Source organism: Ambystoma mexicanum, chromosome 2q (genome assembly GCF_040938575.1).
Source record: "Ambystoma mexicanum isolate Mex_15411 chromosome 2q, UKY_AmexF1_1, whole genome shotgun sequence".
Classification (NCBI taxonomy): domain Eukaryota; kingdom Metazoa; phylum Chordata; class Amphibia; order Caudata; family Ambystomatidae; genus Ambystoma; species Ambystoma mexicanum.
This window is the reverse complement of record NC_090924.1, coordinates 649,367,679-649,383,589: the sequence shown is the minus strand read 5'-3', so window position 1 is coordinate 649,383,589 and position 15,911 is coordinate 649,367,679. Positions and strand designations below refer to the sequence as shown.

Genomic DNA, 15,911 nt, shown 5'->3' with positions numbered 1-15,911 from the left:
AAGAACGATCGCACATCAGCTGCTTGTCGGGGTTTCTTCAAGTTGGTGATGGTAGAGACTTTATCTGGATCAGGTGTCATACCGTCGGCGGAGAAGATGTTGCTAAAGAATTTCAATTTGGATTTGCTGAAGTGACATTTCTCAATGTTGAGTGTCAGACCTGCATTTTGGACTGCTGTTCATGTGGCGAGCAGTGCAGAGTGCTTCTTGTGACGTTCTGAACATGAGGATGTTGTCGCAGTAGTTCAATGCTCCTTTGATTGGTCTTATTACTTGTCTTATAGCTTCCTGGAAGGTTTCGGCTGCCGACAAGATGCCAAAATTCAAACGCCTGTATCGAAATAGGCCCTCATGAGTGACAAAAGTCGTGATGCCTCTTGATTCTGGGTGGAGCTCCTGTTGGTGTTACCCCTGAATCAGGTTGAGCTTCGAAAACATCACTGCTTTGCTGAGTTGTACTATCATGTCCTCAATGCACGGTCCCAGGTGTCTCTCCCTCTGAATGGCAATGTTCGGCAACCTCATGTCCACACACAGGCGTAAGCGTCCACCCTCCTTCGGGACGATCACTAGAGGGGACACCCACGGGGTCGGACCTGTGGCTAGCTCGATGATGCCGTCGGTGAGCAGCTGGTCTAGGTCTCTGGAGAATGCCTGTTGGAGATGGAATCCAACTCTTCTGGGGTGTTAAGGGACGGGTCGCACCGACAGGTTGATGTGGAGCTTGACGTGGGGGCCTCTCAGCTTCCCAAGCCCTTTACACAGTTGGGGGAATTTTGCCACGATTTCTTCTTTGGTGATAGGGTAATGGGGTGTGAAAATGTCCATTGTACACACAGTGTCCTCGCGTCCATAACCCTCTGCTGATGAGTGTATCACGTCCCCTTCGCAGAAGTGGATGTCAATGAGCCCCAAGCACGAGGCTGTGTGGTAACTGAGGAGACATCAGCCTTTAGTCGGGCTTCTAATTACATGGATGGTCGTGTCAACCTTCAGCCTTTTGTGGAGAAGTTGATACTTGAAATGTCCGATGGCATGTAGGGGTAATGTTGCTCCCCACTGAAAAATCCTTGAAAGTGTATTCTCTAGGGATGGTGTGTCAGAGATCTTCAGGAACTCTTGTTCCCCCATGATGTTGACAATAGCGCCAGAGTCTATTACAAAATGGAAAAGGCTGTTTCTCATTTTGATTGAGATCCTTGGGGCCTCTCTCGCCTCCCTGTCATCTTGGATGAGGTTGACATATTCATCGTGCGGCGGTAAGTCATAGTCGGCGGTGCTGTGGTAGAGCATGGCTTGGTTCGGGTTGTAATATTCCTTGTAGTCGTGTGGTGGCCCCTTTGATCTTCAGGCGGGTAATGAACTTGTCAACCGTCACTTCGGGCTTCTGCATGCATTGATTGAATATATAAATGCCTGAGGGTTTGTAGGGCTATATAAATGCTAAATTATTATTATATATCTCTCATAGTCTCTGTTTGGCTCAATGATGAGTATTCTGTTTAAAGCAGTGATCAGGGAGGCAAAATCCAGCTGGTCAGCTGCTGGGATTGTCTTAATGATGCCTTTAATTTCACTGCCGACCAGGTTGATGAATACATCCCGCAGGTGGGGCGAATCCTCTTCCCCAGATGCCCTCACGTAGAGATGAAAATCCTCCACCCAGTCAGTCCACCTGGGACCTTTGTTGGCTTGGGGGGCCATTGAAAAAGGGATTGACATGCGTAGCATGACATATTCGGCCTTGTGCACCAGAGGTGGTGTAGCAGGGTTGCTCATGGTGGCCAGCGGGTATTTCCTATGTGTGTTTCTGATTTGTTTTTTTTTTCTTTTTAACTGGTGGGAGTTCTGGCACGTTGGTGTGCATAGGCTCAGAGTGGCATGGTTGCTAGCACGTGTGAGTGTCTTGGCTGTCTCTGCTCGGTGTTGTGTTGCAGCGCAGGGCTGGGTAAAGGGTACGTGGGCGTCATGGAGAGAGAAACCGTGGCTTTAATGTGCTCAGCGTAGGGACAAAAGATCACTAACCTCTTGTGTGCTACACGTTAGCACGTGGGGAACCACTGGTGGACTGCCGCACGGTCTGCAAGTGGAGTGACTCTGGTCACTCTCCACATGGGTTACCCGCTCAGGGGAAGTGCAGGCTTGCCTTCAGCAGCTCGTGATGGAGCGTAGTGAGGCCCTGGTGGGAATTCCAGTGTGCGCGCTGAACGCACTTGGGTTAATGTTTTGGTCTCAGGGCACAGGAGGACAGCGGGATCACTGCTGTTGTCATCACAGGAGTGAGCGTTCTACCGCTCGGCAGAATCACTGGAGTCCGTAGGAGGAGTACGTGGACTGCATAGTGCATTTTGGGAGGATGTGGCGTGGTGGGAATCACCAACTCACCAACTGACACTACGAGAGGAAGCGTGGTGGGGTCACCCACTAGGAGGACTGGACTCTGGCCTGCTGGAGACGCCCTCATCACCAGTTGTTGGTTGGATGGGCCTCGCAATAAATGGACGCAAGACCGAAGTTTACTAACATGTCTTCTTTATTTTAACTCAAACCTGGAACTGCCGTTCTGTTAACATACATCCCCCTTTCCTCTTATGTCAGCAGGCTACGCGCACTGACACCTCTGCCTTAAGGCGGCAGGAACAGGTAACAATAACTGAGACATTTCTTTACAACTTTCTCGCCCCTTTTCCTTAGATCAACTGTGATTGGTGGCAGAAGGCTACTGACAGGGTTCGAACATTGCCCATTTCAAAATGGGCGGTAGTTGGTGAGGAGCACCACAATTGGATGCATCGGCACTGCTATGTGGTCCATCACGATGTGGAGATTCCCATGCAGATTTGAAATGTTCTGCACTAGCACAGGTTCTGTGATCCACTCCAGGGAACAGAAACAACATTATCACCCTGGTGGGTGCACAGAGCCAATCAGGGGCGAGAGAACATGGCGTATCTTTACTGTTGCAAGCCCGAGTTCACTCACATTGAACTTGGCTGTGTGGCCCCAAATCCTGCTGTGCTGGCTCTCTTGAACCCAATCCGACGGGCCCTCCCGAATCGTCATTAGCACAGAGGCTTTTGAAAATTAAAAAAATTGAAACATACCTGCATAGCAGTGAACCCACTCCTGACACTGTGGTTAACCCCAACACTAAACAGACTTACTCTGACAGAGGCAGGTTCACTATTAGAAGTTACGTTTCTTTTGCTTTCAATTTCAAAGGGTAGTAGCAATAGCATCTTTTAATTGTGAATGCTAATGGTGACATAACACGCCTCAGTGGGATAACCCTGGTGGTTAGAGCAATGCCACCCATGTTATAGGACCCTCGCTTTGATCAAGTCTTTAACTTCAGTGGTGTCGAGATACTGGCAGGATAATCCCGCTGAGGCATGTTATACCTCCTCACTGGTGCACCTATGGGACTGGTGAGTCTGCCACAAATGAGAGAGTTGCCTTCTTCTTGGCGGCGTGACAGCTCCCACATGCAGATCCTTGGGATCCCCATACAGTGGAGGGGGGCACCTGCTGGATCTACTAAATTGTTTTGTGCAGGTGGCCGCATCCCAAAGTGCTCGGGCACTAGCCTGACCCCAAAAGACTTAGACAAACTTTGATGGACCCCACCTCACATGGGTGTAAGATACAGGAAATATCAGTGTATCCACCACCCAAGACAGAACAGAATCACCTCCTGGAATTCTGTTTGTGGCTGCAGTGGAAAAGAATTCTGCATTACCACTATGGATCCGAATTTCGTGGAAAAGTGGCCATTAGATGCTTGCCAGTATTTTTCAGTATTTTATTTGAGGGCCCAAGTTTACAAATAACTTAATTGTTCTACCTTGCTTTTGTTTCTGAACAAAATTATGTTGTACCGGAGAGGCTCTTCCATGACAAGGCCGAAAGGCATGCTTTGCACAATGTCATGCACAAAGAAATGGTAATCAAAAAGTTACAGTTTATGACACAATACTGTTGTCTTGCAAACATTTTGAAGGCCTATTATAGTTTTAACCTTTCACTGATGTAGCGTACATAGGGCGCAGTCATGAATATTGCACCACAGGAACCCAGTTAATAGAAACCTCTGACAAAACGCGCTCCTTTTTTTAGCACTGGAACAACTTCACAGAAATTCTGTCCTGTAACTTTGTATTTTGCCGGATTGAACAACTGCTGCCTTCTTGGCAGTTTTTAAAAAACAACAAAGCACTCCTGGGAAGCTGAGCAGTGATGCTTGCAGCTGATGACATAATCCTATTAAGAGAGGGAAATGGGACTGTGTTGGCTCTAATTTTCCCTCTCTGCTGCTTTCTGTTCTTCCTTTGTATACCAGTTCTTGATTGGGGAAATTGGCCGCCGTCCGCTTTTTATTGTCCTATTTTTATGCCCACTGAAGTTGATCTGCCAGGCGCGTGGCAAAGTTATGGTCTGTCAGTTCTCTACAAATGTAATCCCGGGAAGCATGCTGTGTCTGAATTGTTGGCTGCGCCCCAGCTTCTTTTTTTTTAAACACGGGGAAGGGAGCCTGAGCTACTGGAGCAATTGACCTCTGCTGCGAGCTTTTACCCACACAATCGAGAAGGGAAAAGGCTTAGGGTCTTTAGAGTGTATGCATTTCTTTGCGCTCTTTCCATGTAGCACTGCCTTCTATTACTATGGAAGGTGCAGTATCCCCTCCTTTACCCAGCATGTCTCCATGTACCCTGACATTGGTACACGTCCCCCAAATGACATTCCCAAAGTGTACTAACTGTGCATGCACAAGAACGTGAGACAGATAAAGCATGAGTGACCTATGACATGGCGGCTCTGTTGGGTGCTACTTTAATCATGTTTTTCCCCTCAGAGAATAATAAAGGTGTCTTACAACCGTTTTTTTTGTTGTCAGGCCTGATGTTGATTTATGACAGCAGCAACGAGTTCAATGCCACTAGTTCCTGGAACAGACCATTGGGCCAGAGGATAGGATAGCTCATGGGCAACCAACGCAGAATATCACAGGTTCGATTCACTGTTCCATGTTTAGAGACTGGTCTTTGGTATTAAGCACCTTACAAAAGATTAATTAATTAAGTCCTGTTAACAGTCTGTCTACAACGATTTTTGCTTTTGTCTCATACACTTATGCCCCAGAAGCACTGCTCCTCTGCAGTTGTTGATTGCAACAGACCACCATACAATGGGGTGGATTTCCTGCAGGGTTTCTGCAAGCCCCACTGCACCCTGGTTGTACATACCAAGGAAACTGACGGCCAGAGGCTATTTGCATTAGCACTTGTGGCTAAACAGGCTGATAGGTTTGATTGTGCAGCTTAATAGTGGAAGCAATTGCTAGGGTTCAACACTGTTTTGGCAAGAGAACCAACACATGTTTGGAAAGTTACAATTACTACAGCAGATTACAGGCTTCAACCAAGCCCATTGATGATTACGTCACACCGTTCGTGAATTAACCAGGCAGTGTGCGTTTGGCAATATGCTTAACCAGCTGGTAAGGGGGTAACTAATTCTCCATTGGCAAGGGTTTATCTCTTGAAGACGCTTCCATTGTTGCCAAAACCATTGAACAGTCACTTCACTGCATGAAACCTGCAAGAGCCATCACAGCCAAGGAAGCTGTCTGCACTGTGAAAAGGCAAAGATCCAGTGAAATCAGAAGGTTGATGCCTGACTCCAAGGACAGATGAGAATGGAAGCAATTGCCTATTTATCAAACATCTGAGCGCTATAGATGTGGTGGTAGCTCTCATGTAGAAACTCCCTGCATGCAAAATGCGGCGATTGAATTTCAGAAAAACGGGTCACTTTGCCACCATCTGTCATGCAGTGAGCTGCAGCATGTAATTAGTGATGCATGAATCGACTGGTACTGTACTTAGCATGTTGGGTGCAAACTCGTGGAACGGACAAGGGTATTAATAGATGGCAAAAAGCTGAGGATTCTGGCAGACATTGCATCGCATTGCATGATAATCCATGCAGTCGTGAATTTACCTCAATGTGGCACAATCTGTCCTAATGATGAAAGGTCACAAGTCCAAAGGTAAACTGTATGTTTCAAGGAAAGATCCCCCCATGTTATGCTGGGATAAACAACTCCCCTTTCTCATAAAAATAGACCTATGCTTGCACCAACATTTTAACAAAGTACGCTTCTGATTTCAGCAAAGCTGAAGACACCCTCAGCTACTACATGGCTAAAATAATAATAGGTTAGGTAACAGAGTCAACAAAACGGATGTGTCAGGTATATCATTCGTTAGAGTATCGGGTAGAAACACAGAACATGGAGGTTGAGGGTTCTGCATGCTGACCCTAGGGGGAGGACGTTACCAGTGTGTCCATAGAGATACTATAAACTAAACTAATTAACAGATGAACACATTTTTCACCTGACAAGTGTTTCGCACTGGCAAACCCTTTCTCAAGGCTACTTGATTAGAAATCCAGTAAGCAAAGAATGATATTGTTTGTAATATTGAAGTGCAATATTAATTCATACTGTTATCTTCTCTCTGATAGAACCCATCATTTGGCTCTCAAGAAGTACTTTTTTAACCAGCTTGGGACGTCATGCGCCCACAATTAAAGATAAAGGCAATGGGCCTCATTACACGGATGGCGGTATTAGCACATGGACCAAGGTGCTATTAGCACCTTGGTCCATGCCAGTAAAATACCGGCACCGCCTTGGTGGAAGGGGGAATTACCACCCCATTCCAAGGTTGGCGGGGCGGTAATTCCCCCTTCCACCACTGCCCTTCCCCATTCCCATTTTTGCCCCATAGGGCATAATGGGAATAGGGAAGGTGCTAATTACGGCACCGCAATTTTGCGGTGCCGTAATTAGCACCAATGTCCCTTAGCGGGTTGGTTTTTAACGCCTGCAAAAAGCAGGCGTTAAAGCACCAACCCGCTAAGGGACCTCGTAGTAAGGCGGTAATGTTTAACAGTCACCGTTAGCATTAACGGTGACCGTTAACCATTACCACCATCCCTGTAATGAGGCCCAATGTCTTAATCCAACATAAAGTAAGTCTGGCGCCGATCAACACTTGCAAAGAGCAACATGCACTAGTGCAGAATCTGGTGAAGCATCAGATCATTAGGCCAATAGAAGCTAGGGAATAGCTTAGAGCTGTAGCACTTATTTGCATATTTGAGTGGAAAGGGCCGCTGGCTTTTCAGTGTAGTCACTGTACTCACAGGCAGTTTTCCCAACACGAAACATCGCTGGATTGTTGTTACGTCTCAGGAACGGCAAATAGTTCACCAAACTCTCTTGAATAAAATCCTTTCTCTGGATTTTCCTTCACCCTCATTGGAAGTGCTTTGTGGCATTTGCCACCTCTGATCATCTGTGTCATTACACGAAAAGGCCTTGCGTCTCAGTGTTCAAAAAATGAATTACTAACCTGCATACTGTAATTTGAAATGTCATTTCTTTTCCCAGGATGACATCTTGTTTTATGTTTTATAAATAGCCAAACTCGTGAGAGTGCATTACAAAATATATCAACCAGTGGTAACACAGTACAAGAAGGCAGGTGCCACTTTATACTATAAAGGGTTGAATATTTGGGCCTGCGGTCGGGGCAACACAAAATGTACAAACACCGGTCAACAAGGATCAGCAGCACTCATTCATGTTTTTGAAGGGGTCTCCCCAAAAAGTGAACTGGGTCATGCAGGGCTAGGTAAGCAACACCCCCATATCCCACCCCTAGCCTTGCACGGTCCATTGGACAATTGCACTGAGTACTGTAGCCCTAATGGCAAAGATGCCAGCAGAGGAGCGCCCCTACAACTGCTTGCTGCAGCCGAGGGAGCACTGAAGGGTCGCTCAGTGTCCTGACTGAGCTAACTTGCCTATGGCTCCTTCATAATGCCTGTTGAGCCGGCTCCTTGTTGCCCTTCATGGTTGAGACATCCCTGCTGTTGACAGTCTGCCTTTCCTTTCCAATTCACCTCACCTAACCATGTATCCAATCATTTGAGTGGGTATAGGAGGAATAAGGATATGTGTCATAAACTGCAATTCGCAGCATGGGCAGGGTGGAGGGTGTTCTAGCCGGCGGATGCCTCAGGCTGCCTCATACAGTCACACACACACGCACACAGAGGAAAACCTGGAGACACGTCTGGTGCTGGTGAAGTCCCGGCGGCAACTGCCGTTCGGGACGCATTTATTGAAACAGCGCATGCGTGAGCCCAAACGAGGCTTGTGCATGCGTAAATGTGAATCCCCCCGTAACATCCCTCCTTTTCTTTAAACAGAAACAAGTAACAAAATGGAACATAACCAGGACTCAACGTGAGTCACTCAAGTCAGTGTGCTACCGGCTCAGTCCCCTGAGTCCATGATGTAGTTTTTGAATCGGACCGGGGGTTGCCACCCCTGTCTCGTCGGATGCCGGCTGCTACTCCCGGAGGTTGGCAGCGGCGCAACATCATTCGGTGCAGGCTCCCCCTCCCTCCCAGTCGGCCTTGGGGATGCCTCCTCGTCCTTCTGGCTCTGAATTCTCTTCCAGAGACCTTTCCGTGGGACTCAAGTCTACTTCCTTGAAAAATGATTTGTTTCAGGTTACTGTTCCCCTTTCATTTGCCGCTGTTATCATCAACCCTTTTACATGAGTCACTGTCCAGGGTTGTGGCTCATACGTGAGCGACAATTTCCCTTCTGGATGCCGGTTTTTGACCAGCACAGTGTCAACCACAGCCACCTCTTTTTCCTGTAGGCTCCTCCTCTCACTCTCCTTCTCATTCTTTGTCGCTCTTTCCTGCCTGACCCGGGCGTCATCGATCACGCCTGGTGCTCGTCCTTCCAGTTCAGGGAAGAGCCCTCTGGGGCAGTGTCCAAACAGGGCTTCAGCTGGGGCGACCCCCGTTGATTGATGGGGAGTGGTTCTGTATTCTTGCAAGAATTCAAACAGGTTTCTTCTCAGATCGCCCCCTCCATTCGCCGAGATCTGAAATATTTTATTCAATGTCCTCATAAATCTCTCCACCTCCCCATTCGCCCTGGGCCATAGGGGTGTTACCTTCCTGTGTTGTATCCCCCTCTCCTCCATGTACTTCGTGGACTGACTCCCCATGAACGGGAGCCCATTGTCTGAGCACAGGATGGTCGGGAACCCATGGGTCGCAAACATTTTCTCGAGGGCCAGAATGGCGTGATCGCACGCGGTGGAGTCTACTAGCTCTACTTCAGGGTACCTCAACCACTGGTCCACAACGTCCAGGAAGTACATCCCTCTGCCTGTTGAGCCAAAGTCAGCGTGTACAGTCCCCCAGGGGAGTTAATTTCTGTCCATAGATTTGATGGGAGGCGCCCTTTCTGCTGGGCTTGTCGTCTGACACGGTAAGCATCTCTGCACATGCCCCTGCACCCAGTCTTCCAGGTCTGGAAACCACACTTTTGGTCTCAGTCTAGCCTTTGTCTTTGCCGATCCCTGATGACCTGTATGCGCGAGTTCGAGTACTCTGGGTACCAGTGCGTTGGGAATGACTCTCTGTCTGCCCCACAGGCGTAGGCCGTCTTCTGAGATCGAGAGTTCATCTCTCACTTTCCAGAGCGCCTGTAGATCCCTTTGCGCTCTCGTTTCCCGCCTGGCGTTGTTATTCAGGACTTCCTTCCATTCACCACTCTGGATGGCTGCCTGAATCACTTTGAAGATTTCATCTTCGTTGGACGCCCTGGTGACAGCCTCTCTTGACAGTGCCACTGGCATGGCCACTTCCAAAATGCTGTGTATGATTTCCTGACAGGCCACAATCTCCCCTTGGCCTTGCTCCCATTTGTTATTTGGGTGGCGGGACAGGTAGTCAGCGGGGTTGTTCGTTCCGGGCCTGTACAGGAGCTTCACCCCATATTCTATGAGTCACAGCATCTAGCGTTCAATGCATTGTGGAGGTATTGATGACGCCCCGGCCATGATGTGGATGAGGGGTTTGTGGTCAGTGACTACAACCACCGGCTTCCCAAGGATGTAGAGGCGGAAGTGCCGGCAGCCCCACAGAATTGCAAGTGCCTCTTGCTCGATTTGGGAATATCTCCTTTCCATCTCTGACAGAGCCTTGCTTGCATACGCAATTGGGCGCATGCTTCCTTGCGCGCCCGCCTGCATCAGTAAGGCACCCAACCCCACGGGGCTGGCGTCCACCGCAATCTCGGACTCAACCGTGGGATCAAAGTATGCCATGGTGTCCTGATCAGACAGCGCCCTCTTGATGTCTTGGAACGCCTCTTGTTCCTTTTTGTCCCACATCCACGGCACCTCATTCTTCGTCAGAGCTCAGAGGGGTTCAGAGAGTGACGCAAGTCCTTTTATAAAATGGCCACAGTAGTTCACCATTCCAAGGAAGCTGCGCACTTCCGCTGACGACTCAGGCGCAGCAGCCTCGCGAATGTCGCAAACTTTTTCCGGGTCAGGCGAGATCCCCTTTGCGTGAAGGATGAATCCGAAAAATTCAATGCGATCTCTAAAGAATTCGCACTTGCTGCGGTGTAGTGTCAGACCAAGTTCATTCAGTCTCTGCAGTGTCAGTTTCAGCCGCTTCATGTGTTCCATTTCCGACGATGCGAACACCAAAATGTCGTCACTCATGTTGATGACCCCACGTAAGCCAGCCAGCGCACCCCTGATCGTGTTCTGAAATACCTCGGCTGCAGAGGACACGCCAAAACTTAGAATCTTGAATTGATATAGTCCCTTGTGGGGACCCGGTACCCGGAACGTAGGTCTAACTTCGAAAAGACCTTGGCCCCTTGCACTTCACTGACTATATCGTCCAGCGTTGGGGTGATGTGACGCTCCCTTTTAATTGCTGCATTAGGTAACCTCATGTCTACGCAAATGCGGACAGCACCTGGTTGCTTGGGTTTAGGCGCTACTACAATGGGCGATACCCAGGGCGTGTGCCCTTCAACTTTCTCGATGATGTCGATCTCGATTAGACTCTGCAGTTCCTTTTCTACTTGGGGTCTGAGGTGGAAGGGAATCCTTCTATGCTTAAGAGCTTTAGGTCGTATAGTCTTGTCGATATGCAAGCGAACTGGTGCCGCTTTAAGCTTGCCCACCCCTTTGAAAATGTTCTCGAACCTGCTCAGGAGCTGTTCAATGTCCGCCTGATATACTGCCAATGTAAAGTGGACGATGTTAAGGTCCTCTGACGATGTTACGGGCTCTGGAGAGAGTGGAGACTGACGTCGGTTACGTAAAAACACGCTTTGATTGTATTGGGTCCATGGGTATCCGGTGCAATGAATACTCCTTGAATTGGCAGAGGCGTATCAACTCCAAATGTGTAAATTCTGGCTTTTGACTGGTTCAGCTGTGGTGGGCCCGGGATTGCCTTGTAGTGCTCTGTGGCCAGAACACACACCGATGCTCCTGTGTCAATGAGGACTGGTGTTGGGGTGCCCTTGATGTCCACTACACAGGTGGGCTGTCTCCTTTTCTTGGCACCCATGGCGATGTTAGATATGAAGAACATTTCTTCGTCATCTTCTTCCTACTCAGCAATTTTGAGTATCTGTGTGTCTTGTTCCAATGTGGCAATGCTCCTCAGCCTACTGAAATTACTCCCACTCGCCCTCACAGGACCCCTCTGCATCATCACTGGGGCTGCAGCTTGGCACATTCTCGTGTAGTGGCCAGGTGTATTGCACCTCCCATATACCCTTAATTTCGCAGGGCAGTCCTCAGCGTGTGGTAGATCGTACCCGCAATACTGGCACACAGCTGGGGATCCCTGAGCGGGGGTTGTATCTTGGTGCTTTTCGCTCCATCGGGACTTTGACATGGAGGACTTCCCTAGAGCGAACGCCTCCTCCCCTTTGCTGGGGCGTCCATCTGCATCCATTTTTGCCCCCCTGCTTTCTGCCAGTTCGTATATCCTGCCATTGTCTAGGATCTGGACTAAAGCAATTCCGGGCTCCCGCAGGATCTGCCTACGTAACTTGATTGAGCTGCATCCTTGTATTAGCTGGTGTCTGATCATCATCTCCTCATTGTCCCACCGACATGTGCTCGAGAGCTGACGCAGTCGTGCACAGAACTGGTCCAGGGACTCATCGTCGTGTTGCTTTTCCCCACACATCACAAACCTGTCAAAGTCCACATTCGAAAGCGAATGAAGTGATTCTGAAGCGCAGTCTTGACAGCGGCATATGTTACCACTTGAATGTTTAGGGACTCATAGATGCGTAGCACCTCAGTTCCCGCGGAGTACAGAAGCGTACCGACTTTTGCGTCGTCATCATCTTCCCCTGTCGCCCTGAAGAACTTGTCCAGCTTCTTAATCCATATGAGCCACTTGGGCCCCAACTTGGAGGGTGGGCCTGAGGGTTCGAACTCTGGCATGGGTCCCAGAGACCCATGCTGCCGACGTGGCATTCTTGCCAGTGCTGCAGTCTCCCCATCCGTTTCACTCATCGTCGCAGGTCGCACAGGCAACTCACGTATGTAACTGAGGCCGCAAACCTGTTTTTCTAGAGTGGCCCTTTCTTCTTGATCACTGACCTGGATGCTTTGCCAGTGTGTTATGCAGGTTCCTTCTTCAGTGACCCACTTCAGCTGGGCCTTTGGACTTGTATTGCCGGCTCTTCATTTTCATTTTGAAGAAATGGGCCTCACAGGCCAAAATTGCGGCTCCCCAGCTTGGAGAATCACAAAGTTCCAAAAATTGTTGTGTGAATAGCCTGTGGGCAGCCCACGAGCACCCTCGCGGGCCGCAACTGCACCACAAACAAATTTCAAAATGGCCGACCTTCTCAGCGTCAGATTCGGGCCGCGTCGGAGGAAGGATTGATAACGCATCGCTCGCATGTGCAAGCGTGATCCTCCCACCAGCAGCCGTCCTCGTCGCCAATGTTATAGCTGGCGGATGCCTCGGGCCACCTCAAACAGTCACACACACAAGCACACAGAGTAATACCCGGAGACACGTCTGGTGCTGGTGAAGTCCCGGCGGCAACTGCCGTTCTGGATGCATTTATTTAAACAGCACATGCGTGAGCCCAAACGAGGCTCGCGCATGCGTAAATGCGAATCCCCCCGTAACAGGGGGTACCCCATCAGGAAGCACGTATTGCAAGGAGGCTAACCTGGTATAAGCCTGGATACTAAGCTTCGTAAGTGCTGCGTGCCCCTCCCCCTGTGCCTTAGTTGCTTCCCCCTCTTGCCCATGCCGCCTTTACCGCCTGGGAAGAAGCACACACAGTTGCTAAAGACTAGACCTAATATACAAAAAAAAAGAAAACCTCCCTAAGCACGCTGCTTTAATTTATTTTTACATCGTCGTAATCAACACTGAAAACAGTCTCCCTCCCACGGAAATGTTGTTGCAGAAATTTAGGTAAGGAAATGTTTCTTTGTTTTTATATTAGGTCTACTCTTTAGCACATGTGTTTTCTTATCCACAGCTGATAATGGTGATATTACCCGAGGTAGTCCCAATCTGTTGATAATGGCATTGTTGCCCACGTTAAGTGACTGTTGCTTTGCTCTCTCCTGTTAATTTGGAGGGGGGCCATTTCAGGCAGGCTCGGCCCTCTACCTCAGGGAATATTGCCTCAATCGATGGTATTTCTGAGGAAATGGAGGCTTCATTTGACCTTTGACAGCATTACATAGATGATTGGACTATGCCTTAGATATTGAGAGTATCGAGAGCTCTGAGGATAGCTCAGGGGCAAGGTGTTTGCCTTGCAAGCAAGGCAATGCAGCCGAGTAAGCCAGGTTCGAAAACTGGTCTCTGGTATTAAGTGTGTCATAAAAGATTACTGAATTTGTTATTCCTAGCATGTGCAGCTTTCACATGCTAAAGGTTGCAGGGCATGGCAGCGCCTCAGCATGTGGGGCTGTATTCAGCATATAATGACTACACATAGAGTGTGAGGCTATGCCATCCTTCAGGTGACAGTAACTTGCCATTTTAGTCTGAGCTAGCATGTGAAAGCATTGGCCCTGGCCAACGCTGATTTTGCTGGGTGTACCGCTGCCCTCTCGTGACAGCACCCATGCCATAACAATGCAGCACCATAGTAAAACTGTGGCTGATAGTAACATTAGTCATTCGTTTCTTTTATCTTTTAGGTGCTGTCTGTTATTTTATTGCATCATAAGCTCATTCAAGCTATTTTCATACATTCACTATGTCACTTTGTTTGAAATCACCAGAGCAAATGTGATGTAATGTCATTTCCTGTGATGTCATCGGGGACAATGTCATATGACAGCAAGTCCTGTGATTTCATTGGTGTGTGATAGCACTCATGCCACCCCTGGCTTTTTGATGAATCGAAAGTATCTGTCTGAGAGAGAACTCTTAGTGAAAAGGCAAGTGAGAGATGAGAGGTAATACAAAAGAAGAGCAAACTGTAGGAATGATGAAAGGAATAACAGAGAAAATATGATATGAGTAACAATAGAGCATGAAAGGAGCAAAGCTATGAGAGATGAACATAGTAAAGACGGGTAGTTGAAAAGGCAGAGCAGAGAAAAGAAGAAAGACTGAATACATGGACAATTAAATTAAATTAGGTAACAATAATGGAAAATACATGGAAAGACAGGAGAGAGGAAGAAACAAAGAAAGGTAGGCAGGAAAAAGGAAAGAAGGGTAAAGGTACAGGAGGGAAAAAGTCAGGATATGGCCAAAGAACTAAGTTCAAGTTCAATTCCTTTTCAGTTGACTTCTCCCCACTAAGAGAACAGCAGGCTTCCCAGTTCTGTGGATGACACTTTCTGCTCTGGCTGGCTGGCTCCCAACATTAAGATCTGTGAAAGGCGAACAGCTTCTAACGTGCTGCTGTGAGTCGCTATTTATTTTCATGGCACTCTTTGCAAATATGTCTTCCCTTTTCTTTTGCATATTTTGTAATTCCAGTTTAAAGCAGAGGGGCAGGTCAACCACCGCGATTCATGAGACTGAACTTCAATATATGTGTGTGGACTGCAAGGGCACTGTGATATGTATCTCTTCCTTGGTTCTTTGGTAACACATATTCCATTGATGGCCGCAGACCTGCCCTAGTATCTGTCACAGCTTTGGCAATCTACTTGCTATTGACTGGGCTATGAAACAACTCCTCCACGCTGCCCTAATAGTTAATAATATTTCATTAACGAAAGAGTGTTTGACAGTAATAATATGAGACCGTGAAACTGTACCTGTCTTCAAGAGGACATTGATAGCAGGGCATGGCCAGCAGGTGGCTTTGCCTTGTAAGGCCTACTCCACCTTCCTCCTACTAGCCATCTCCCTGCTAAGATCTCCTACCACCTTACACTACACAGACAAATCCCCAGGGTGGGCCACCTTTTCCTAGTCAATAGCAAATCAACACTAATTGAGCCATTACTAAGCTGTCCTCTTTAGTTCTTTGACACTCTCCCACATCAGCGGCTAACCAGACCAAAAGCACTGTTGTCTATCAGACCTTGGGCACTTCTCTATGGCTAACATATAGCAGCAAAACAAGAACCGAGTACTTCCAATCTGCACGCGTCGACACCACAGATTTCCCAATTGCCTCTCTCACTGTCCCACTAGTAATACCTCTCCCTTTTCTTAAAGAGCCATGTGCAGGGAGGCCACCAAAAGTGGAAGAATGGCAAGCCACTGGGCCTCATCAGCGTTTGGGCGGAGCAGTACAAATGTGTCAGTAACGCTATTACTGCCGCATTAACGCACCGCCCAATCCCGAGTTTGGGTGGAAAGTGGGAGGTTTACCGGCAGCTTTTTGCTGGAGGTAAAAACCTCCCCTTTCTGCCCATTTCCGGCACGACGTATTACCATCGGTGGTAATAGTGCCGAAAAGCCCCTATGGACTCAGAATAAATGGGGATTAACCGCACCACCACACATTGGGATCTTGCGGAAATTGCGCCGGGTAGAGT

At 48.3% G+C, this 15,911-nt stretch overlaps 1 long non-coding RNA gene across 3 annotated transcripts in view; it reads left to right on the top strand.

Annotated features, from left to right (window-relative positions):
• The window catches only part of LOC138569657 (uncharacterized), a 1,296,145-nt gene that overhangs the window by 186,500 nt on the left and 1,093,734 nt on the right, over positions 1 to 15,911 (top strand). For 2 of the 3 annotated variants that reach the window (XR_011303294.1, XR_011303295.1), the window contains exon 3: positions 4,895 to 5,007. The exons of the other annotated variant lie outside the window; for it this stretch is intronic. This is a non-coding gene — a long non-coding RNA (uncharacterized lncRNA). The remainder of the gene's footprint in view (positions 1 to 4,894; positions 5,008 to 15,911) is intronic. 3 annotated transcript variants of the gene reach the window in all.